At 36.9% G+C, this 22,679-nt stretch overlaps 1 protein-coding gene across 2 annotated transcripts in view; it reads left to right on the plus strand.

Annotated features, from left to right (window-relative positions):
• Positions 1-22,679, plus strand: part of lingo2 (leucine rich repeat and Ig domain containing 2) — a 196,348-nt gene that overhangs the window by 56,386 nt on the left and 117,283 nt on the right. For both annotated transcript variants that reach the window (XM_063494146.1, XM_063494153.1), the window contains exon 3: positions 3,879-3,984. The gene's annotated coding sequence lies outside the window, so the exon portion shown is untranslated. The remainder of the gene's footprint in view (positions 1-3,878; positions 3,985-22,679) is intronic.

Below are 22,679 nucleotides of genomic sequence, written 5' to 3' on the forward strand. Positions count from 1 at the left end.
GTCTCACTGCAAATTGTTCAGAAGTGACCTCATAAAAAAGGTCCCAAGGTTGAGAAACTGTAGGAGTCTGAGTCAGGCACTGTGTACTGCAAGCAGTCATGCAATAAACATTTGTTTTGGGAAGACGCTGGCAGCATTACACTGGGGTGGACACTGATCTCTCAGCATGGGGCCAAAGGGACACATACACAATTTTTTAGCAGGATATTTTCCTCCTGTCTTTAAATACATTTTTTTTTTAAAGCTGGTGAATTTCCTTCATCTTCTCTCTGTCTGTTTAGGTTTTAAAATACTGATGCTTTCCTTACAAACCTTTCCTTTTGATTCCCTTTTTATGTACACTTGTGCACACGGATAAAAATGAGACCAGAGGTTACCACCTTTTATAAAGTGGCAATATGAACATGTAGCCGCTCTGCAATGTCCAATTAAGTTGCAAAACTTCAACTGTTATCATTTCCATTGTCTTTTTATTATAAACACTAACTAACAGTATCATCTATTATTGGCAATGCAAACTCATTCCTTTTAAAATGCATTTAATGTAAATTATTTTTCACTGATTATTCTTCAGTCCAGTCTCAGCATGCTCTCAATGTCACTTGGAATAACTGAAAAACCCATGCAAGGTAAAACATGGACACACTAGATATTGATTTGATTGATTATTTTTTTTAATGTTTACTGCACTTTGCTTGAAGTTGATTAATTAATGACATGTTTTTAAGCACTCATACTTTAATTTAGTGTCTAAAATTAAGTGATCTGTGCTGTATGTTAAATTCAACTAATGTATTTGTAATTTACATTGCAAAAGTGATTAGAAAAGGTACTCTCTGGATTTTTGGGATAATGTACATCATTTATGATGCAGTAAAGCAAACAAAAAAACACAAACTAGATACAGAGTTTGTATTAAACCTCTAAGGAGTTTTCACTATAATCAGCTCTTTAATAGCCCCTCAAAATTAACACTATAAAAAGACAGTTTCAAGTATTAAATTAATCATGCATTCTGTAAAAGGGAACTTGTTTTCGTTTGCGTTAATAATATCAAACAGTTACAACATTTGCCTTAATTTTTGAAGTTGTATGTAGGAAACACAGTATCACAAAAGTGAGTGAGCTGTAGCTACTGTGCGTATTATTCAAAAAAAATAATAGGAAAATTTGATATGATTATAGTCAATGCCAGTACATATGTATAACCATCAAATGTGCATTCACAAAGAAAGTACATTTGGACACAATGTGGAGAGAAATCTTTGTCACTAGTGTTCCTTGTTGTGTGTGCAATGTAATTGAGATTTGCACAATAGTACTATACCTAAAAGCCTCATTTGGCACTTTTATGTCATCAGTTCAGTTCAATGTGCAATCTTGGACTTGTCCTTTGTGGCTGCTTACATTAAGAAAAAATGCAGCTTGGGCTGATTAACAGCATAACTGATGACGACTGCTCTCGAATCTGGCTGACTTCAGACTTTGAAATCTACAAAATAGAAATTTGAAATAACTCATGCCAGATGAACAAGTAAACCAAGGTGATAAATTCAGCAGGGGAGCAATGATAAACTGGGTAGGTTTAAGGAAGCAAGCAAGTGATTGAACGTTTGATTATGTTCCACTTGTAGCCGTGGGGCTTCACTGGAAGGAAAAGACATCATGCAGCAGCAAAAAGCATATAAATTAAATAGCAATCAATTTATGGTTTGGGAAAGATAGTTTATCATCTTTGAAAAGCAAGCTATTCATTGGCTCTATTATTTACGTAACAAGGACAAAAAGACTGAGGTGAGTTGAGCCTTGTTGACAGTGTGGCCTTTTGTTCTTGGCGAGGACAGTTGCTAGATTGAATTGATCTGACTTTAGAGCCTAACGTTTATCTTGGTCAGTCATATCTGATCTTTGGCTGTCAGGTGGAGATGGGCTCCTTGGAGAAATAAACTGCTTGGAGAGCTAGTGAAGTGTCTACTTTGTCTGTATACTATAGTGGCAGCATATCCAAATCAGCCAAAAGTGTATGTTTCTCGAAATAAATTAGAACAATTTTAGATGATAAAATAATTAAACCTGTAGAAAAAAGTATTTATCCCCATGTTACATGCCATTAGACTAATATGATAAATAATAAACGATGAACTTAAAAAGATATTTATTTAGAGCTGTTTAAGTTCAAATTATTAATATTGCACCAAAGTCAAATTGAAAACACTCCAAATGGATAATTTCCCGTTAGTTCACTTCTCTCCAAGAACTTCCCCACAAATACAACAAACAAACAAATGGAAAAAAAAACCCAACAACAACAACAATTTAAAAAAAACCCAACAAAAAATAAAAACAACTTTCAATTCTGCTGGCACAGTTTCGGTTCAGTACAGTCACTCCACTTTGAAAGCTGTGAGCTGATCCTTTTGACCGTGTCTTTCGCTACCTGGGCCATTTCTAAGCCAGAGATGATAATCCTCGAAGGGCCCTCATTAAGTCTTTGCTCCAATTAAGCCACACACATTTCGCCACAGCACAATTGCTTTGTACCACAGCACACAAATCCTTCAACAGTGGATTAGGCTGTTCAGTGGGTGGGATGAAAATAGCAGCGCTGGTATGTCAGTGGAAGAGGTGAGCACTCCTTAAGTGTCAGCAGCCAAGGGAACTATGTTAGAGGTAAAATTAACCTAAAAACTTAGTCATAATAGATATGGCCTATTTAAATATCTCAAATGTGGCTTAGCAAGTGGAATCACTAAGCAAGTGCTGCTGAACTTGAATGGTATGTGATTTCCACCTAGCATCAAGGTCACTGGGCCCTAAATGTTTTATCTTTCACTGTTTCATAATCTGTTATGATCCAGTGGATGCATTAATGAACATGGTTAGATATGTTGTTTTCACTTCTTAACGGCTTCGTATTGTACATTTCTTCCATTCAATAAAGAAAAAAGAGTGATTGTCAGCAAGATAATTCCCCTTCATTATACTAGTTCAGTCTTTAGCACTAGAACTGCCAAGGGGGTAATTTTGACCATGTTGGCATTTTAGAATTTCTGTAGCTGTTAGATTAAAATGCCATAAACTCATATTTCCTAAATTTTCCTAAAAGGGTATTATTCATCAAATATTGAATTTCATGGTATGAGATCAAAACATTAACCATTTCTACCTAGAACCACTGAGGAGGTCATTTTGACCCCATAGAAATTAAGCTAAAACCACTACTGCAACTCTGGGTTGCCTAGCAACATGATTATCAACTATAGTTTGTCAACTATAGTTTTACATATTATATGGTCATTAAAAAAACATGACTAATTTTGGAGTATTATCATTAACTAAGCTTGCTGCTCTCAGCCATTCATGACCAAAGAAGCAATGACAACTGCAGATTAAATAGACAGTACAGAAAATAGTAAATATTTGGCTCCCTGCCTTTCTGTGAAATAAAGTGACAAAAAGTCAGCTCTTCTAGTGTGGAGCTATCTTAAAACTGTTGCTGATGTGCATTTTAACATTGTACAGTCAAGTAAGGCACATTCACTATCTGAGGCTGCAAAACTGAATTGCATGCACTCTGCAAATGCTACTCACTTGTCTTCTCCAGCTGAAATGATGGCGTAATGAGGCATTCTTTGGCAGCTGTTTAGGAAGAAAAAAGATCAAGTTGACCAGGCAAGGAGAAAAATATTGTGCGTATGTCATACTAGTCTTTTCTTGGCTACCATCCGGGTGTGGTAGCTAATGTACTTCCTTGGAGTGACATTTCTTCAAGGATGTTTATCCTGGATCGCTGGGCATTTGTGGATGCTGAGTCAGTTGAAGTCGTGAGCTCTTTCACCATGTCTGCTCTGATTTGTGTTTCTTTTGTTTTATTTCAGACCCTGGAGTAAGTGACCTGTGCATAGAGTCACACTACACGTTTTCCACAGGGTTTCTGTGCTTCTACAACAGCTTATGGACATTTGATATTGGGAAGCTAAGAAGGTATGTCACGATAAATCCATGTATTTCTGTAACTGTGAATTTTGATATAAAAAAACCTTTTTATTTTATTTTATAATATATAATATAATATTTTATAATATATTACAGATAATTAACATGTTCCCCAGCATCCCCAGCTTACACTTAAAATCAATTTTCAGCAGCTTTCACGGTGCATGTGTGGTTTTAGTTACATTTGAACAACAAATTGATGACAATCAGCACTGATCTATGTGAGACTGATCTGACTCTGCACCACCATTATTTAACGGTCCTTAAAATGCGAGGGATTGCTTCTCACTGAGATTCCATTTTTTATTTATAAATATAAAATAGTGGACACAATAGTTTTATGTGTTTGCAGTCATGGTAACCCACTGCCATTACAGAAGATTTTAAAAGGAAAGGAAATCATCATTGCTAAGTAGTTTTACGTAATTTAAAGAATCGCATTTGCATTAGTGGAATTGACTGGAAAATTTCCTTTACTTTACAAGCATTTTGTACTGGTATTGGTTATTTAACTTAATTTAAGATTTAAGCCAAACAAGATTCTAGATTTGAATTCAAAATGATGAAATAGTCCAGTTCACGGAAATGTCTGTGTACTTTCAACACAAGACTTACCTCAATAAGTATATATGGTCAAGACATAAATATGACATATTAATAATACTGCTACTGCAGAGAATGACTCTGTTGGTATCCACCACATCTAGCAGTCTGCATAGTCTCAAATGCAAGTGCTGTATGATTCTGGTCAGACCCAATGGCTCTGTTTTGGGTGGGGGGGGGTTGGTTTTTTGTTTTTTTACCATTTGTCTTTGATGTCACTTTTTCAATAAATGCACTAAGAAAAAAAATGGAACTGGTTGGAAATTAATGTGAAGGGGAAGGACTGTGCTGAACGACGTGAGGAAAGAAAATATGTCCCTCTGTACTCCCTTGCAGCCGTGAGGCATAACACAATTAGACTTTAGATTGTTTTTTCCTCTCCTTCTGCCCATCTGATTTCTGCTCTTGCCAGACTATTCTCTTTCATCTGCTTTATTCCTCTGTATTGTCATAATGTAGCAGACCCTGAGTGCTCTCACAGATCACTGGTACAGCTTATCAGTGAAGTGGTGCTGCTTCAAATTGGGTCCCTTAATTTAGTCTTTCTGCATTCATTCTCAGTATTACACTTTCAGGCAGAAAAAAGATGGTAGTGGCAAAGAGGTAAGATAAACATACTTTAGGCAGAACAATCTAGAATACTACATGAAAATCTCATGCAGAGTTTGGGAACTAAGGCAATAAAGAACGGTGTGTTTACAGTTCTGAACGCTGAATAAGCTGTTTGCTTTTGGAAACAATTGTTGAGATCAACTATTCAGATCAATATGTTTGAGAGATAAGTCGAGGGAAAGGCTTACATCATGTAAGAGATTAAAGTGCTGTATTTTCTTCCTACAATATCTGCTACTTACATATTAGTGTAAAAAAATAAACTGGTTATTATCCCTTTTTTTCTTTTAGGATATTTTTCATTTATTACATGCATATGTAAATATATATTTGGTTTACAATATTACAATGTTGTGTTCCAGTGTTCATGTGCCTCTCCAAATATATACAATATCAATTTATACATCAGTTAAAAGAGTCCATATTGGATTTAGTATTAAACTTGAGCATAATATATTTAGAATCCTTTCTTTGCAATTCCTTCTAGTACAATATCCTCGGTAAATTCTAGTAGGACAAAGCGCAGGAAACATCTACATATACATTTGTATACATCTTAGGAAAATAATGTGTTTTTCAATCTTGGTAATCCTGCTAAAATTATGTAGGGTAGAGATTTAAACGACACGAGTGTCTATAGTAATATAGACACTCAGACAGTAATATAGAACAATATAGATCATATAAATTTACCAGAGGTTTAAATGTAACACTAAATGTTACATCCAATTTCAGTTAAGTATTTAAGTGAAATTGTCATACTGTTTGGTTGCAGCTGTGAAGTGAGTCCAGTGGATTGGCTTGTAATTTTTCCTGGGTTTAATGAGTATGTTTACACACTGGCTACCACACAGAAATGCTCGATTCTCTGACTTGTCAGATTTTGACGTTTTAACATTCCTAGTGCAGCTGTCTCTAAATTTATATATGAAATCGTTTTTAGGCATTACTCATGGATATGAGAGATAAAACAATATTCATCTGTGGCTACACTTTACTAGAATGAACTTAAAGGCATGATTAAGCCATTAAGGCCACATCTGCCAGCCTATTTTTTTTTTAATTTGCACAGAACTCTGTTGTATATTGCTACAGTGGATGTGACATTTTAATTAAGCAAAGGCTGTAAAAATTATTACCATGAGGCTGCAGAGAGCTACTGCTCTTATCATTGTAGAGACTAGTTGCCATACAGTCTACCTTTGACAAACTAGAGCACCCGGAAAATTATCATCACAGGAATAGAAAAGAAAGGTAGTGTAAAATGAAATGCATCAGGTTTGGTTTTTTTTTTTCATAAAGCAGTATTACTCTATAGAATGTACTACATGTGCTAGATAGCTGAGCTTATACATCAGTACAATACATTGGCATTAAAATACATTTCAATATATTTCAGAACTTTCTTTTTGCCTTTTAAGTACCGCCTTTGGCATAAACAACAACACTTGAAATAGAACTAGATTAATTTGACACACAAAATGGCAACTTAAAACACATCGTGATAGTTTCTATATTATCTGTGTTTATGAATGCGTGGATGTGATTCTTTTTTTTCTTTGTTTTGCATGAGTAATAATTTATTTATTGCATGAGCAAACCATAACTAATGAAGAATGAAGTAATCTAGGATCAATCTAATGTTTGTAACCCAACATGATTTCCCAACAAAAGAATACGGAGAAAATCAGCCTGTTAAATTTTGCATAAACACTAAGGACATGTAGATTTCATAGGGTATGGCTTTAAACATAGTAGACATACATGGTAGCACTTTATAATAATGTCACATTATTAAGCACTAGTAAGGTGTTAGCAAGTGCTTAATTCATCATTTATATATCATTACTAATCGTTAGTATGTCATTTGTAAATACAGATATGTTTATCATTCAGTTACTGTTATACCATGTACAGCTATCACTGCTGTACATGGTATAACTTCTACTACATCACTGTAGTAGCAGTAATATATATTTATATATGAGCAATGACTGTATATTAGTCTTTAACAGGCACTTCTTGACATTTCCATATGTGTTGATAATATATTAATAATTTCTATCTCTTGTGTCTGTGGTGAAACTGTTCAAAAGACGATGTGTCCATGTATGCAGAGCCACTCTTAAACACATATACTGTAGTGTAAATGTGTAACAGAGGAGTTTTCAAATCACAACATTGTGGAGACATTCCACTGTAACTCTTTAACCTCATGCTAAGTTTACAGTCAGTGAGCATGTCCATAGAAGGTGCCATAGCTTTAGAAATATGAATTTGTAAAGAACCTGGAACATATTTACAGCTTTATTTTTAGTTGTGGAAATTGGACGAATGTTTTGTTCATGTTTATAGGGCTATACATGTGGACAAGGAACTGCTTTGGTTAACAGGATAACTCTGTACAGCTTCTGCAGTCACTGCTACCTTAGTACATGACATGACATCATAATGACACATTATCAGAATGCCATTGTAATGGTACAGATTTTCTCTGACATTTAATAGAATTTCATGAATTGGTTTGATTAGGGGGGGGGTGCTGGAGTGATGGAAATTTCAGACATAATTCAGTCAGTGAAAGCAATGAACATTGGTAGCATGCAATTATAACTGACTGGAGATTTTGCAAAACATTCTCTATACACCCTTGTCAAAACACAGTTTGACTGGTATGGTGAGTGGGATGTGGCAGACAAACAAAGGAGGGTGAGGACTATCTCAAACGGTGATGTGTCAGTGGAGTTGTCTGTTCTGACTAATGTTACAAAGCAAAAGCAGTGAAACACAGTCAGCACTGTGGACAGCTCTGCTCTGTATTGTTTTCTGTTCAGGACCTTGGACAGTTCCCCTGAGATCTAAACACAGTCACAGAGAGAGTTCATTCACAGTCTATCTGCTGGACAGAGACCTTTGTACTTTCTTTTTAATTCAAAAAGTAGCAAATGAACTAATCTGAGGCTTCTCAGTTACCCATTAATCCCTATTACCCAGTGATCATAGAGTCAATGAGCAAACTTTTTGTTTAACTGTGTGATAATCACCTAAAGTAAGCTGTTCCAGAGCCTATAAATTCCTGGTTGGCGGCCAACCAGTTGCCTCGAGATATATTTCAGTAGTAGCAGAAGTGTTCCATTTAAATAAAACTGATCAGTACTTTAATGATCTGTAGATTTCATTAATTATTAGGAGGTCTGTCTGCAAGGTATCTTATTAACACCTGTTTTTGAGTTTAGCTTGCATTTCAATTGGATGTCTTTAGGCTATATTAAAAAAAACATACTAGAATGAAAAGCATTGTCTTTTGATAGGATATTTAATATTTTGCATAAGAACACTCAGTCCATACAGCAGGAGCATTTATTGTGAACTATACAAATAAATGATCACAAAAATAAATAAGCAAACACACAAACAAAAAGGGTAAAGACAGAAAAGAAGAAGCATCCCAACAGTGGCAGATTCAGCATAAACCACTGCTTTCATATTTCATTAGTGCAACTCCGACTACCATTGGGTTGACATCATGAATCAAAAATCTTTTTATAGCCTCAGTGTGACAGCACATCTGGAACTGTCTATGTGCATGTGACTGCTTTTTTTGTTACAAAGTTACTACAGTTCCTTGATTGGACAATTCAGTGAAAGAACACACAACAAGCAATTAAACTGAATACTTAATGAACCTATGTTTGTGTTCCAGTATTGTGTGGTTTAAGGGTTTTGAGTTTTTGTATGTATGTGAAATATCAGTATTTATATACTTAAAATGATAAGTATATAAAACATTACTCTGGAACAGTGTATTTATGAACAGCTAAAGCTGATAGGCAGACTACCGTTAAATAAGTTAATTTTTCATGTACTGCAGCCTGGCATTCCTTCCAGAGATGGCACAGAGATACTTGCTTAGTAATAAGAAAATAATACCATCCCATTGCCTGCTTACACCTTCAACACATTCCCTTTTTTTTTTTTTTTAGCATCGCTACTGATGTAAATAACATTGCAGTCAGCATCTATGGGTGCTATGGAAAAGGAACATGTGTAAATGGAGTAACACTTTTTTTTAGGTGGTAAAAAGTCTCCAGATATGACCAGACATACAGAATGTGTCAGCTAGGTAGTACAGTTCCCAGGAAGAGGAACACTGATCAATGCTGTAAGATATAATGAAGGCAGGGCAGGAGCAGAGGATGAGAGATTATTTCAAAGGTAAGGGCTGTTCAGCAAGTGAAGTTTTATAAATTGGAAATGTCCTATGAAAGTTTTTAGCTCATATATTGGACCAATATATGTTTTGCTGAATTATGTTTTTGTGAGACGTCTTGAGTTATCAAGGATAGTAGACATAAATTTATATTTTAGGCCCAGCTGGTGATTAGATTCACTCATCAAATCTAACTTTTATAGTGTCTAAGGGGGGAAATCAGTCATGATAGTTCATTAAAGATCTGCTTACATCTTGTTGAATTCAGTTGGCCAAATCTTCAAAGAGCAGCAGCACAGGTCAGCTCATCACAGCTTGTGATAATCTGACCTGTAGAAAAATCTACTGGAGCTCACAAAACAAGTTACCATGTGACTTATCTCTAATTCATTCTTTTCCCTACATTGCACATCTACACCCGATCTTAGGATTTCCCCACTATCTACCAAATCCCGCTTTAACCCCTGGTTATACAAACTGTACAATAGCAGAGTTTGAATGATAGCACAAGGTCTTCATGTCAAAGTAATTTTTCTTTCACTACAGCGCTGCATGTTTTTCCTTCCCTTGTCTGTAAATCAACACCATTAACATTTTTCTCACAGTCAGAGCCTTACCTTGAGTCTGCTGAATCATGCTGTGTACACTGTGAAAGACTGGGGACTGCATGCATTACATGAAAATTTTCTCTGGGAGAAAAGTTCAAGAGACAAATTTTGAGGTTTTTCAAACCCTGACAATACATGTCCTATGGGGGGAAAAGTATGAAGTTTCAAACATAAATACATTTCACATTTTCTTCAACACTCAGGAATAAATTTGAGAGAACACCTTCTTCTGCTATTCTGTTATGGCTTGTTCTTGTGAGTAAATACAATTCACTTTGTGATGTGGATTACTGAAAATGCATGAACACTTATCTTTTCCAGGATTTCTACAAGGAAACACCTGGGTAATTTCCCTCATTTTCACTTTTTATTATTTTCTGTGGAAAGTTTATAGATGTCAGTGTGTTTCCTACCTTCATAAGCCCTTTCTGCCATGTAAAAAAAAAAAAATCACACTGACAGTAAACACTATTTAGATGTCAAAAATTAGATGTCTTAATCATCAGCTAATTAGGCCTGCCATCACTTCTCCTAATTTTGTGCAAACTTGCTCTTTTTGTTTTTGTATGTGTGAAGAAAGGAGTTCTAAAGAACAGAAGTGCTTTGTTATTGTTGTGTTAATTGCAGCATTATCATTACATCCATGCACAAAATTATCTATTACTTTTAGCCAAGCAAGTATATATATTTGAATTGATTTTTGAAAAAAAGAGACCCTTTCAAATTTGATTTGTCAGTTTTAAAAGTTATTATTTGTTGCATGTAGTCCTGAGTTTAACTTGTCCATAAATATCAGGAACAGTGGTTGTAGAAATGTTGCAATATTTTCTTTCTTCCTTGTAACATTAGAATTTGTCCTTAATTTGAGTGGAGAACCTCTGTCATTCTCCGAGACATGTTATAAACAGCTTTTGTGTGTAGAAATTTCCTCTTTACACATGTTCATAGATCCAGAAGATGATGGAATTGAGTTCCCATAATGATTTGACTGTAATAATGCAAGGCAAAACCGTACTACCAGTGCCAGCATCACCCTCTTCCATCCTGTTCATTTTCACATCTGTCATGGCTTTTTTGTGCATAATTTGTGATTCATATGTGGTTTTTCTATATCTGTGTTTTGCTGGGGTTGTTTTCATGAATTTCAGAATACCAGATGCTCTTAAAGTCCAAAAATTTAGGCTTCTGTTACCTTGTTTCTTTTGTCAGTCGTGCTTCTTAATTTTTAGTTATTCCCCACTATTGGCATTTTATGCAGTAGGTGCCAATAGGTTTGGCATTGCAGCTGGAGATTAAAAGTAATTACAGCGGTAGCTTGGCACATTATTATTTATAAAATTTATATTGGAAACTTTGGCTGTGTTGTATTAGATTCCAGAACAACTGAATAAGAAAATTGTTTTTTTTTATGCCATTGTCAGTTTTGTTGAGAGTGGCACTGACACAAGTATCACTGTTCATTAAGATTGTTCAAGATCAAAAGTACATTACAGTAACTGTAGTATTTGACAGTATTTCATCACATATATTAGGTCATCAACCTAGGTTTTACCACTCACTTCAGACTTTGGATCTGAGGTAGGAAAAATGTTTCAGCTGCTTTTTGCATGTTACAGGCCATTTAACTATCTTCCTCAGTATCATAATGTTCAGAAAGAACATCAGTGAATTTTTTTGTGGCTTTAAACTGCAAACGCATTTTACTGGTGTTTGCCAGATGTTGTTATGATTTTTCAGGCTGGTCCCATCCTAACAGTGTATTCAGCCAAGGCACCTGTGCTGGAAGACCACATAATATGAACTCTTTGTGTGCCTCTAATGTTTGAGTATGAAATTGTGATTAGGTTTCTCCTTTTCCATGAAGTAGTTATTTTATATTCTCCTTCAGACATAAATGTATATACTGGAGCTAATGGGTATATCTACCAAGTGCAAAGTAAACAAAATGATGCTTATGCTGTTATTCACTATTTAACATAATCTTCACAATAACTGCAATTTAATCTCTCACCGAGCTGTAGTGCAAAGAGTGCTTGTATCTCCTACTATGTCATCCGTTGATTCTCTTCCACTTATCCTTATTAGAGTTACGGGGATGGGGGCTGGAACCTATCCCAGCTACCATAGGGTGAGAGTTGGGCTTACACCCTGGACAGGTCGCCAGTCTGACACAGGGTAACACAGAGAGACAGACATCCATTCACACTCACATTCAAACGTATGTGCAATTTAGAATCACAATTTAACCTAACCCTATTAATTGCATGTGTTTGGACTATGTGACAAAGCTGGAGTACCTGGACATAACCCACACAAATATGGCGCCTATTCAAGATGGTTGCTCAGGCCAGTAGACAAATGAGTATCATGTTTTTAAAATTAATTAATTGTTAATTTAATAATTAATTTTTTTAAACCATGATAAGAAATAAATAAATACTCACTCAGTTCTCATTGTGACTCTTTGAGCACCCCTTTAGCGAGAGCTTATATCTTTAACTGTCTGCTCAATAACTCAGTTCAACTCTTATCTCAGCCACAAGGAAGAGATTTAGTGTGAAGTGGGAGACCATTCTCTTAGATGCTGTAGGATGTATCCCACAGGCCAGTCTGTAAAGAAATACAGAGGAGCCCATCAATGATGTCTTTGAAAGATTACCATGAAGATAGTTAATAACACTGCACAGCATGTGACAACGGATGGTTTATTGATGGATGCTAGAGAGGCATTTTGAAAACAACATGGTGGTGAGCAGTTGTTTTACAAATAGGACTGCATGGAGAGCATCTAAATGGAAGAGATGGGTCTATTTGGGATATTGATTTTCTTCATATTTTTACTATAAATGTCTGGTTTAAGCAATCACTGAAATAAAAAAGAATATAGGGTCATATATTATTTCTGATATAAAATTCCCATAGGAGAGAAACTATTTCAGTAACTACTGATGGAAATTATCGTTGTCCAATATTGTGTCCAGTGCTGGCCAAAGGGAAAGGTACGATTGTAGCAAGATCTGACAATATTTGTGTGCTGCTAATGGAAATGATTCTGCATCAACCATTGGTAAGGGGTGCAGGAAAGGAGTCTGTAAGGTGCTATAGGTGTTTCTTCATACTATATTTAAAGGCATCTTTTAAGTAGGCTTCAGTCAGTTCCTTAAATAAACCCATGATGCAGTAGATTCCACAATCTAGTTGAATGCCTTCCCGCACTGCTGTCGATTGTTGATCTAATTTTGAGCTGTGTAACACTTTGTTGATTTTATCATGGCATTACCTCTTTTTTGTCTTGTGATTAGGCATCACATCTTCTGTGTTAGTGACCACTGCAGTTGACCTGTTACTTTCCAGATTTGACTTTGTGGAACGAAATAGAAAGGATACTAGATTTTTCATCATACTTTTCATTGTCTCAAAAACAGACATTTCAGGTCCCATGATTACTTCTCTCATGAGAAAACAAAGCGCCACTTTGGTGACGGGACACAAGAGTGTGATTATGTGCTCTTGGGGTGCAAAGGGACATGTTTATACTAATACATTCTGACACCAGATATGTTTGCACCAATTTTTCTCAGTTCTTCCTTCATTTGAAGTTTTTCTGTGCCTCACCCTGTTCTCAATTTATTCTGCCATTTCTTTATTTATTTTCCTCAATTTCTCTGTACTTATATGTCTGGAATTTGTATGAGACACATTATTTGCATTAGTGGCTGTGCAGAATAAAAAATGAATCCTATTTTCTGGCTGGTCTGCCTCACCCTTGTTTGTTCCCTGCCCTTTATTTCTTTTGTTTCCTATTTTGACATTATTTGGCCAACTTGTTTGTTGTCATACCCAGTTTGTTCGACTTTGTGTTTGTCTGCCTTTGTATTTGTCTTCATGTTTACAGAGAGAGAAGATGTATTTGTTCTCTTGTGTTTGCTTTTACTGTTTAGTGAGGAGGTTTGCTGCTGCACTTGTAGAGACCAAACCAGAGAGAGGAGCTGTGTCTTTCTCAAAATGTTCCCATCTCCTGTAATACATGGAATTCCACTGAGAGGAAAGTGTTTCTGAATAAATATATGTGCTCATCTAGAGAAGGTATTCAGAGAAATAGCAAAATACACGCAGTATATTATATAACCCAATACAACAGTTCTGTATTAAATACTAGTGTTGTTTTATGTACTTCATAGTGTTAAAAGTAAAGGGAATAATAAAGTCTATTTTGAGGAAATTTGTCAGTAGACTGCAGTGTGATATTAAATCACTAGAATGTGCTACAATACCAATATGTTACACTTTAGCAGTTCTTCATGAACATGATACTTAATGCAAGGCGATTGCTGCTGTTATGTAGTTCCACTCACCACAGAAATACTTTAAAATCTTTAAAAATAATTGTTGGACATTTAACAATTTTGATTATTTTCTCATTGCTTTAGAAGTGAAATGTTACAAATCCAAGGCAGCATATGAATACCATCCAAATACTTCAGTCACTTAACATGTTTAAATTGGTACCAGGTTGATTCTGTGAGAGTCTCCACTCTGTTGCATGCTACAGTCATGACCAAAGGTTTTGGCATTTACAGAAATTGTGTTTGTTTATAATACAGTAAAGAACAACTACAGCTGTTTCAAAGACTTTGCTGGCGAAAAAAGAATCAATGATGGCTGCACGAGTTTCGTCCAAGGTAACCATTGTTAGCCCAGGAAGACAATGATTTTTATACTAATAAGTCTGCTCTTAAAATTCATTGCAAACGGTGATGTGACTTCAGCTGTTTTGTATTCACTCACACTTTCCCCTGTGCTAATGAAGTGATACGGAAATTCTATTAGCTGATCATTTAACGTCAGGGCCAAAATACAGTTAACTTTATCACAAAGACATAATGTTAACTTTTAAATGGATGGAGCTGTTCACAATTCATGAATATGCTTCAGCTCATTCTGCACAGTAATATAAAAATGTTGAATCGCCAGCAGAAAAATTGAAGTTTGTGAAAACACAGTAATTGTGCCACTGCCAAACTTTTGGTCACAACTCTGCCTATGTATGTATGGAGAATACTTGACAGAGTGCATGACTGCATCTTCAAAGCATGCCAGCTTGATTGGTCATGCCCTGTTCTTGCCCTATAATGGAATCATTGCTTATATGATCTGATGACAAAGAGCCTGACATCTAACCATCCACAACTCATAAGAATAGAACTGGTTCTGCCTAAAGCCGCTAGCTAACCCACTCATTGTTGTTAGTGTTAAGTCTAAACTGGGTTGTAAGTAGTCCCCTTTTCCCTCCCAGTTTAGGCAGAAGTTTGTTGAGGCCAGGTATTTTTTATCTCTCCAGAGCTCCCCACTAGTGGAGAGACTTAAACAACTTGGAGCAGGGAAGAGCAGTTGAACTGCAAAACTAACTACATAAATATCTTGGAGCTGAACTGTCCTTCTCACTGTCAAATGGATCCAACCAGGGATGAGAGGTCATCGTACCAACATCAGGACAGACAGCACAAGGACAACAGCCTACATCAACAGGCAGCAAGGTCTAGGCTACCCCCATCTCTGCAAGATGTCAGCTAAATTGTGGCAGTAGACTGACCCCCTGTTTTGCACTCAGAGCAGGACCTGTGCCATGATCATTCAGCGTAAAGGCAGACATAATACTGAAAAGGGGCCAAAATCCAGGAGATTAGATCATATTTGTCATCTCTTTAGAAAAGCTGCTTTGTTGCCAAAAAAAATAAATGAAGAATCACCGTTCTAATTCAGGAGAGCTCTTCACTTGTGGTACTCGCACTGTTGGCTCAGCAAGGGACAGACTTTGGGCATTGCCAGAACCTGCATTGAGGAGGTATGTGGGTTCAGAGGATAAATGCTTATTGCTGGTATTAGCTCCTGTTCCAGGTTTAGAAACAAGACCCTCTCTGGCTTAGCGTTTACAGCATGTAGGCCTTGACTTGGTTGGCATTTAAATAGGCGGAGTAGTCTGTTTGTTTTTACAGTCACTTATCTGGGTATTAGGCTGCAACATCTCCTCCTGGGGTGTCTTCTAGACAAGCTATGACTACACCGTATCCTTGGTTCTATGATTGAAAGAGTCTAACTTTCCAGCTTTTTGGCCACTCTGACAGGATTCAATTAAACTATATGATACTATATGTAATTTAGTACATCTATGGGGTAGCTTTAGCTAGATAATATTTGGTGGTGCAATCCCTGGCTGGTCCAGTTTTGGTGCCAAAGTATGAGCAACATAGATCTAGTTTGATGAGTGTAGAATAAAGTGTTTTTGTAAAAGGGTGAATGGGGTATGTTGTATAAAGTGCTGTGATGGCTCAAGCAGAGTAGAAAAGCACTATATACATACAGTTAACCCACTGGGTATAACTAGGCAAGCTAAAGTATCTACAGGCTCTGAAAAGCAGGGTGGTCATTCTACGTGAAATGTTGAATATGCGAACAGAGTGGAATCTATTCACTCCCCAAACTAAAGTTATAATATAATCAGAGATTACTAAATAAGCCTGGAATGGTGCTTGTAACTAGGATAACTTGTTTAAGATTCAGGTATAACAATAAAACAATACATGTGCAGAAGAGAAAAATATCTGTTTATACTTTCAGCTTGAGTACTCCCCAAGAATAGATGTTAATAAATCTTGAACTACATGAAAGAATAACTGAAGAGTCACACAGGTTGAAAACATGCGAAGTAAAACACTGGTCCTCCAGCAATAAAAGCAGAGAGGGTTTATCCTTCTATGAACTAGTAAAGAGGTCATGTTTGTATAAATTCCTTCATGGTTGAGAGGATGGCATCACCATCACACCAAGGCAGAAATGCCAGGCCTCTGTGGTAATGCAAGAAAGCTGTTATATGGCAATGACCAGGCTACTGCACTTGCCCAACCTTCGACTTTATGCAATCTTTCTGTGTCCAACCAAACATTATCTGGGTCATGGAAATACAAATGTCAAGTGTTACCGCATGAGAATAGTTGTGGTTTGGGCAATGGGGACAAACAACCCCACCTCTTTTACCCTTTCTCTAAGCTTTCTCCAAGTTCCCCTTTTTTTCCCTCATTCCTCTGTCTTTCTCATTATTTCATTGTTTCCCTCTCTCTTATGCTCTCTGTTGTCTTTCCCTTCCTGTGTCTGTGCTATGGCACACACGACCTGTCCACTTGTTTGTGGAGAGTGTTGTAGTAATGTTGTGTGGCAGTTGCTGAGGACAATGGCCACCGGGTGTTTTGTGATGTAATGATCCCTGCCATCGCCTCTCAACTCCCTCTGGTCAGTTAAGGAGAGAAGTGGATGGAAGGTAACAGGCCAAGTACACACACATTTAAGGAAAACCCACCTGAGAAGCAGTATGCTAACAGAGCCAATCTTTGGAGTCGACAGTTTCTGGCTCTTATATTGTACAGGAAAATTAGCCCATGACATGATGAAGTATAAACCACTATACAGCATTTGGGCAAAGCACTCAACTCCCAGATGCTCTGTTGAAGCTGCTCAGCAGTGAGCTGTAAAAGATGGTGGCTGCTGTCATATGTGAACGTGTTTAAACATATGACTTTAAAGCAAGGCTATACTGGAAAAGAGCAGGCATGCTGACCAAATGTTTTGTTGTAATTAAATGTCACATTGGCTTTTAATCGTAAAACAGTATGGCAGAAAAGAGAATATGCTGAGGGGGGGGGGGGGGGTGGTTGCATTGCTCAGCATTGCTTTTGCCTAGAGAATCTTTTGAGATTTACTGAAGTGAATCAGCAGGAGATATATTGTGTTACCAGTGAGTCACATTTTAAACTTATCTTGGGGTCATCGTTGGTGATTGGAGTTAGCTCAGTTGTCACTGTACTGGCTTAGCTGTAGTCAGCATGTACATGAATACGATGCACCCATAGTGGAGCTTTTGGCAAAGAGACAGTTTAAATGATACACCACCAGCAAATCTTAAATAAATAAGAAAAAGAACGCAACCAAATTAGACTCTTTTCAAGCTTTGGTAGATGAAAAATTTTAATATTCAGATCAAAATATTCTAAATAAATAAATACATGTAGAGTCTATGTAGAGACTGGGATTAGCCAACAAACTATGGGATCTATTTCCAAGGTGCTAAAGTAAAATTGATTTTTTTTAAATGGTTGTTGATTTGAAGTCACCAAATTTTGCTGAAATGTTATTTCGACCTTTCATAGGGATCACACCAACTGACAGAACATAAGCCCACGAAAAACAAAACCAACAAGACCAACATTTGGGCTGAAATATGACATTGTGAAAAACCCTCAAGCCGCAGATCACATAGTCATTGTGCAGTAACATGACTGTGAACAAGGCTTTGTGAATTAAGCCAGCATTGTAGTTTTCTCTCGAGGACACAGCAGACCTACATATTCCAATCAAAATCTGTTCAAACTGAAACACAACTAATAGGAGTAAAATTGTCAGTAATTAAAATGTACATCAGAACTTCTTGTTGAAAATACACCACAGGCTGTTCTTCCATCTGTTAATTACTGTATGAGTGCCTTGTGAAATGAGTGCCTGGGCAATATGCTCATTTCAAATACATTTAGCTGCTGAGTATAACTTCAATGATGAGGTTTAAATTTGTGTTCGTTAAAGCCAAATTTCATACATTTTTTTTGAACATGTCCTATATCTCTCACTGTAATTTCTGTTTACAAAACATGTACAGCACATAACACAAATTTAAATTTAATGCAACTGATCTTGATTCCTTTACTTTTTTAATGTTATTATTAGTTTTTATTTTAAATATTTATGGATTAATTGATTAATTAATGTCTTGCACCATTATCAAGAAAACAATTATATGATAAATAGTTATGCAATAGCTTGCACAACTGTTGTTCATATAAATGCATTTTTCTTTCGTTTTTTTGTTTCTCCAGTCTTATTCTAATTGTGTAGAGATTGTACTGTGAGAGCTTTCTAAAGTTACTTTTCTTAGCAAAGTCAAGCCCACTGTTTGTAATCTCCATAACCATTGTTATTGTTAGTGTCAACTGTCAGACATTTAGTTTTAAGACTACAAATACTATTAAAACTGACTAATAGTGATGGGATTTTCGGCTCTTTTTAGAGAACCGGCTCTTTAGGTTGTTTTGTTGCTTTAATTAATTTATTATTAACAACAATATAAAATTATGCACAAAAGGAATTACTAATGTAAAAAAAAGTGGTTTTATTTATATATGTTTATATATAAATATATGCGGTGGCCCCTAGAGACAAAGCACGTACAAACTCCAAAAAGCACATACAAACTCCAAAACACATTTCTAGCGTTAACTGAACTTCCAAAACAGAGCTACCTAGATCACTTAAATTACACAGTTGAAAGCATATGTGTATTGTTTGTGTATTTATACACAAGCACTCATATATATTCAAATAATTCAAAAAAATGTTCATTTACCTGTTACTACCACACACCAAATCCGGTCATTGGTACTTGCTGGCTTGTGTAGCCACTAGGTAACAAAAGCTCAAGACTGCCCCTAGCATCCTGGAGCACTTCTGTTGTCTTTTGTACGTGTTTTGGAGTTTTTACGTGCTTCGGAGTTTGTACGTGCTTTGGAGTTTGTACGTGTTTTGGAGTTTGTACGTGCTTCAGAGTTCCGACGTGTTTTGAAGTTTGTACGTGCTTTGTCTCTAGGGGCCACCGTAAATATACTTTTATTTATTCACTCCACATAAAATGTAATAAATAAATCATATAATACAAAAACCAACTATTCACATTTCAGCTTTTAACTATTTAAATTTTCAGCTTTTTCCTTTTAAACAAATTTAAAGTGAAACAACACAAAACACTGTAAACCACAACACAATTAAATATAAATTAAAATATAAAAACAAAAAGAAGATGCACGTTCTCTGTCATATGGGCCTGCATGAATAAACTTTCTGAATCCTTTATCATCCGCAACTGAAAATAGTTGTGGATGATTACTATACCTTTCTAATGTGACGTTGTTGTCCCTGGCTCTCTTTCTCTGTCTCTCCCTCCCGCTCTGTTCCTGTGCTACTGCGAGTGTAACTACCGCCCCTCCCCCCTCTTCCCGGCGCAAGCACAAGGCTCGCGTGTGGAGTGAAACGGAAAAAAAGTGCGAGAGAGAGGGTGAGAGAAAGAAAAAAAAAAACAAAAACCCACGGCTCGCGATAAGGAGCCGGCTCGCGTCGTTCACGTCAAAGATCCGGCTCTAAGAGCCATTTCGTTCGCGAACGACCCATCACTACTGACTAATCACATTTTTAATCTGTGAAGATATTTCAAAGTAGTTTAGGCTCCCTTAGGCTACATTCACACTGCAGGCGAAAGCGCATCAAATCTGATTTTTCTGACCCTATGCGACCCATATCCGATCATGGTATGACAGTGTGAACGGCACAAATCCGATATTTTCAAATCCGATCTGGGTCACTTTCGTATGTGGTACTGAATCCGATACATATCCGATGTTTTAGAAAGCGACTGCTGTTTAAATGGTCATGTCGCATTAAATCCGTCTTTTACGTCACTGACACAAGTCAGGCGCCAATTATCAGCGCCGGAGAAGACATCGCGAACGCTTCCTGGCCATCCAGTGTAGATGTTAGTGAAACTGTTGGGAAGACAACGTTGGAGAAACGTGAACATTTTATTTGTACTGTATAATCTGCAGATTCTGACAGAAGTCTGCAACTATCCTTTGAAGCACCGCTCCTCTAAAACAGCAATAAGGATAATTATTAGGTTATCTACATTATTATGTAAATAACAAAATAACTTAAAGCAAAAATTGGGAAACGTAAAGTCCGAAGTCTTTATATTAAGGGCCATCAGTCAAACAATATTGTTTGCTCTGGGTCTAAACAGAGCGCGTTGTGTGTGACATCTTGTTTTGCGCATGCGGGCCGCTTTGAGCGTTCACACTAGAGAGCGTTTGCTGTCGCATTTTATTTGTAGTGTGAACAAGCAGACAAAAAAATCGGATTTGATCAAAAAATCGGAATTGAGCATTAAGACCTGCAGTGTGAACGTAGCCTTAGTTCCCTTACCTTGACTTGCAAATCACAGAGGGGTTCCTTGGAAAGGCACAGCTGGATTTAGTTCATTAGGACCAGTACTTTGTGGCAGTTTGCCTTTAAGCTTTGTCATTGCCAAATCAGATGAAAAGAATATACTCAGGTTACTGTTCATTATGCTGAAGCTGAAGTCTGTAGACTATTTTCCCATGAAGAACACCGCCACAATGATTTGTGATTGCAGCGATTCACCCACAAAATTAGTTGTGTTTTTCTCCTTCCGACTGACTGCTTCTAGCCACAAAAGCATGTTTGTGCATTTTCATCTGGCCATCCCTTCCTAAGTGGGATCGCCCACACATTCCCCTCTACACTGAAAAAGGATTTGATCACTGCTGCCAAGCAGAGTCAACGCATGTGTGGGGAAATGTATTGCAAGGAGTGGGAGAGATCTGTGTGCAGGCTGAGCCTGTTTGTGATGTCTTTATCGGGCCTATGCAAATATAGGCACTGAAAGGCTCTTAAACAAAAATACTTAGCTTCTTTTTCAGCTTATAGCGGGTGCAGACAGACAGGCAAACACACACACACACACACACACATATATATATATATATTAGGGGTGCAACGATACACAAAATTCACGGTTCGGTTCGGTTCGATACTTTGGTGTCACGGTTTGATATTTTTTCGATACAAAAAAATGTTCATGCCTTTTTAATTTGTCATTTATTAAAATTATAAATATATATTTTAACTCAAAAGTACAGTTTTTAAATTTAATGTTGCTGAAACAACAAAGTAATAAATCTATCTGATCGAGAAATCACTCATCTTTGGAAAAAGAGTTTATTACAGAGAAATGGCTCTTTCCAAAATAAAAGCTATACTATAGCTTCTTCTGGGCTATATTCTCAGCAGCATATTAAACATATCCGGTCCCCATAAGGAGAATCATGTGCTAACGGCTGTCTAAATGACTCGGGTAAAGTCTGTAGCATGCGTGCTTGTTGTTTTTGTCTGCTTCCACTTGTCTTCGCACTAGGATGATGTCGGAGTAAATGTGCAGTCATATTCGTTGTGTTCCCACTAGTGCTGTCAGCGTTAATCTGAAATGACGTTAACGCCACAACACCGCAAATCTCCGTTAACGAGCTACCGCGGATCACCCCGTGCGTGAGGCTGGACGGCGTCAACACGTTAACAAGCTAACTGCGCTAATGCACTAGTTCCCACCAATGTAATTGAGCATTGCGTGGCACATCCGACATACTGTTTTACTTTTGTCCATGACGCGCTTACCTTCAGGGTCATACTTCACATGAGACCAAAATAGTTCCAAACGCCAGATCTGAATTAGGGTGGGGGAGGTTCAATTTGCCATGTTGCAACGAGCAACTTCTGTCTCGCTAGCTTGCGCTGCGCTCAGTGGATCTGTGCTCGACAGTGCAGCCTAGGCGGATAAGTCGAACGCAGATCCACTGAGCTCTCAACACAGACAGCATCGTCAGAAGAAAAGTTGATAAAATAAATAAAAAATTTTGTATTGTTCGATACATATGCGTACCAAACTGAAAGCACTGTATCGAAAGGTTTAATATCGATACGAG

This window comes from Pelmatolapia mariae, linkage group LG2, assembly GCF_036321145.2.
Source record: "Pelmatolapia mariae isolate MD_Pm_ZW linkage group LG2, Pm_UMD_F_2, whole genome shotgun sequence".
Classification (NCBI taxonomy): domain Eukaryota; kingdom Metazoa; phylum Chordata; class Actinopteri; order Cichliformes; family Cichlidae; genus Pelmatolapia; species Pelmatolapia mariae.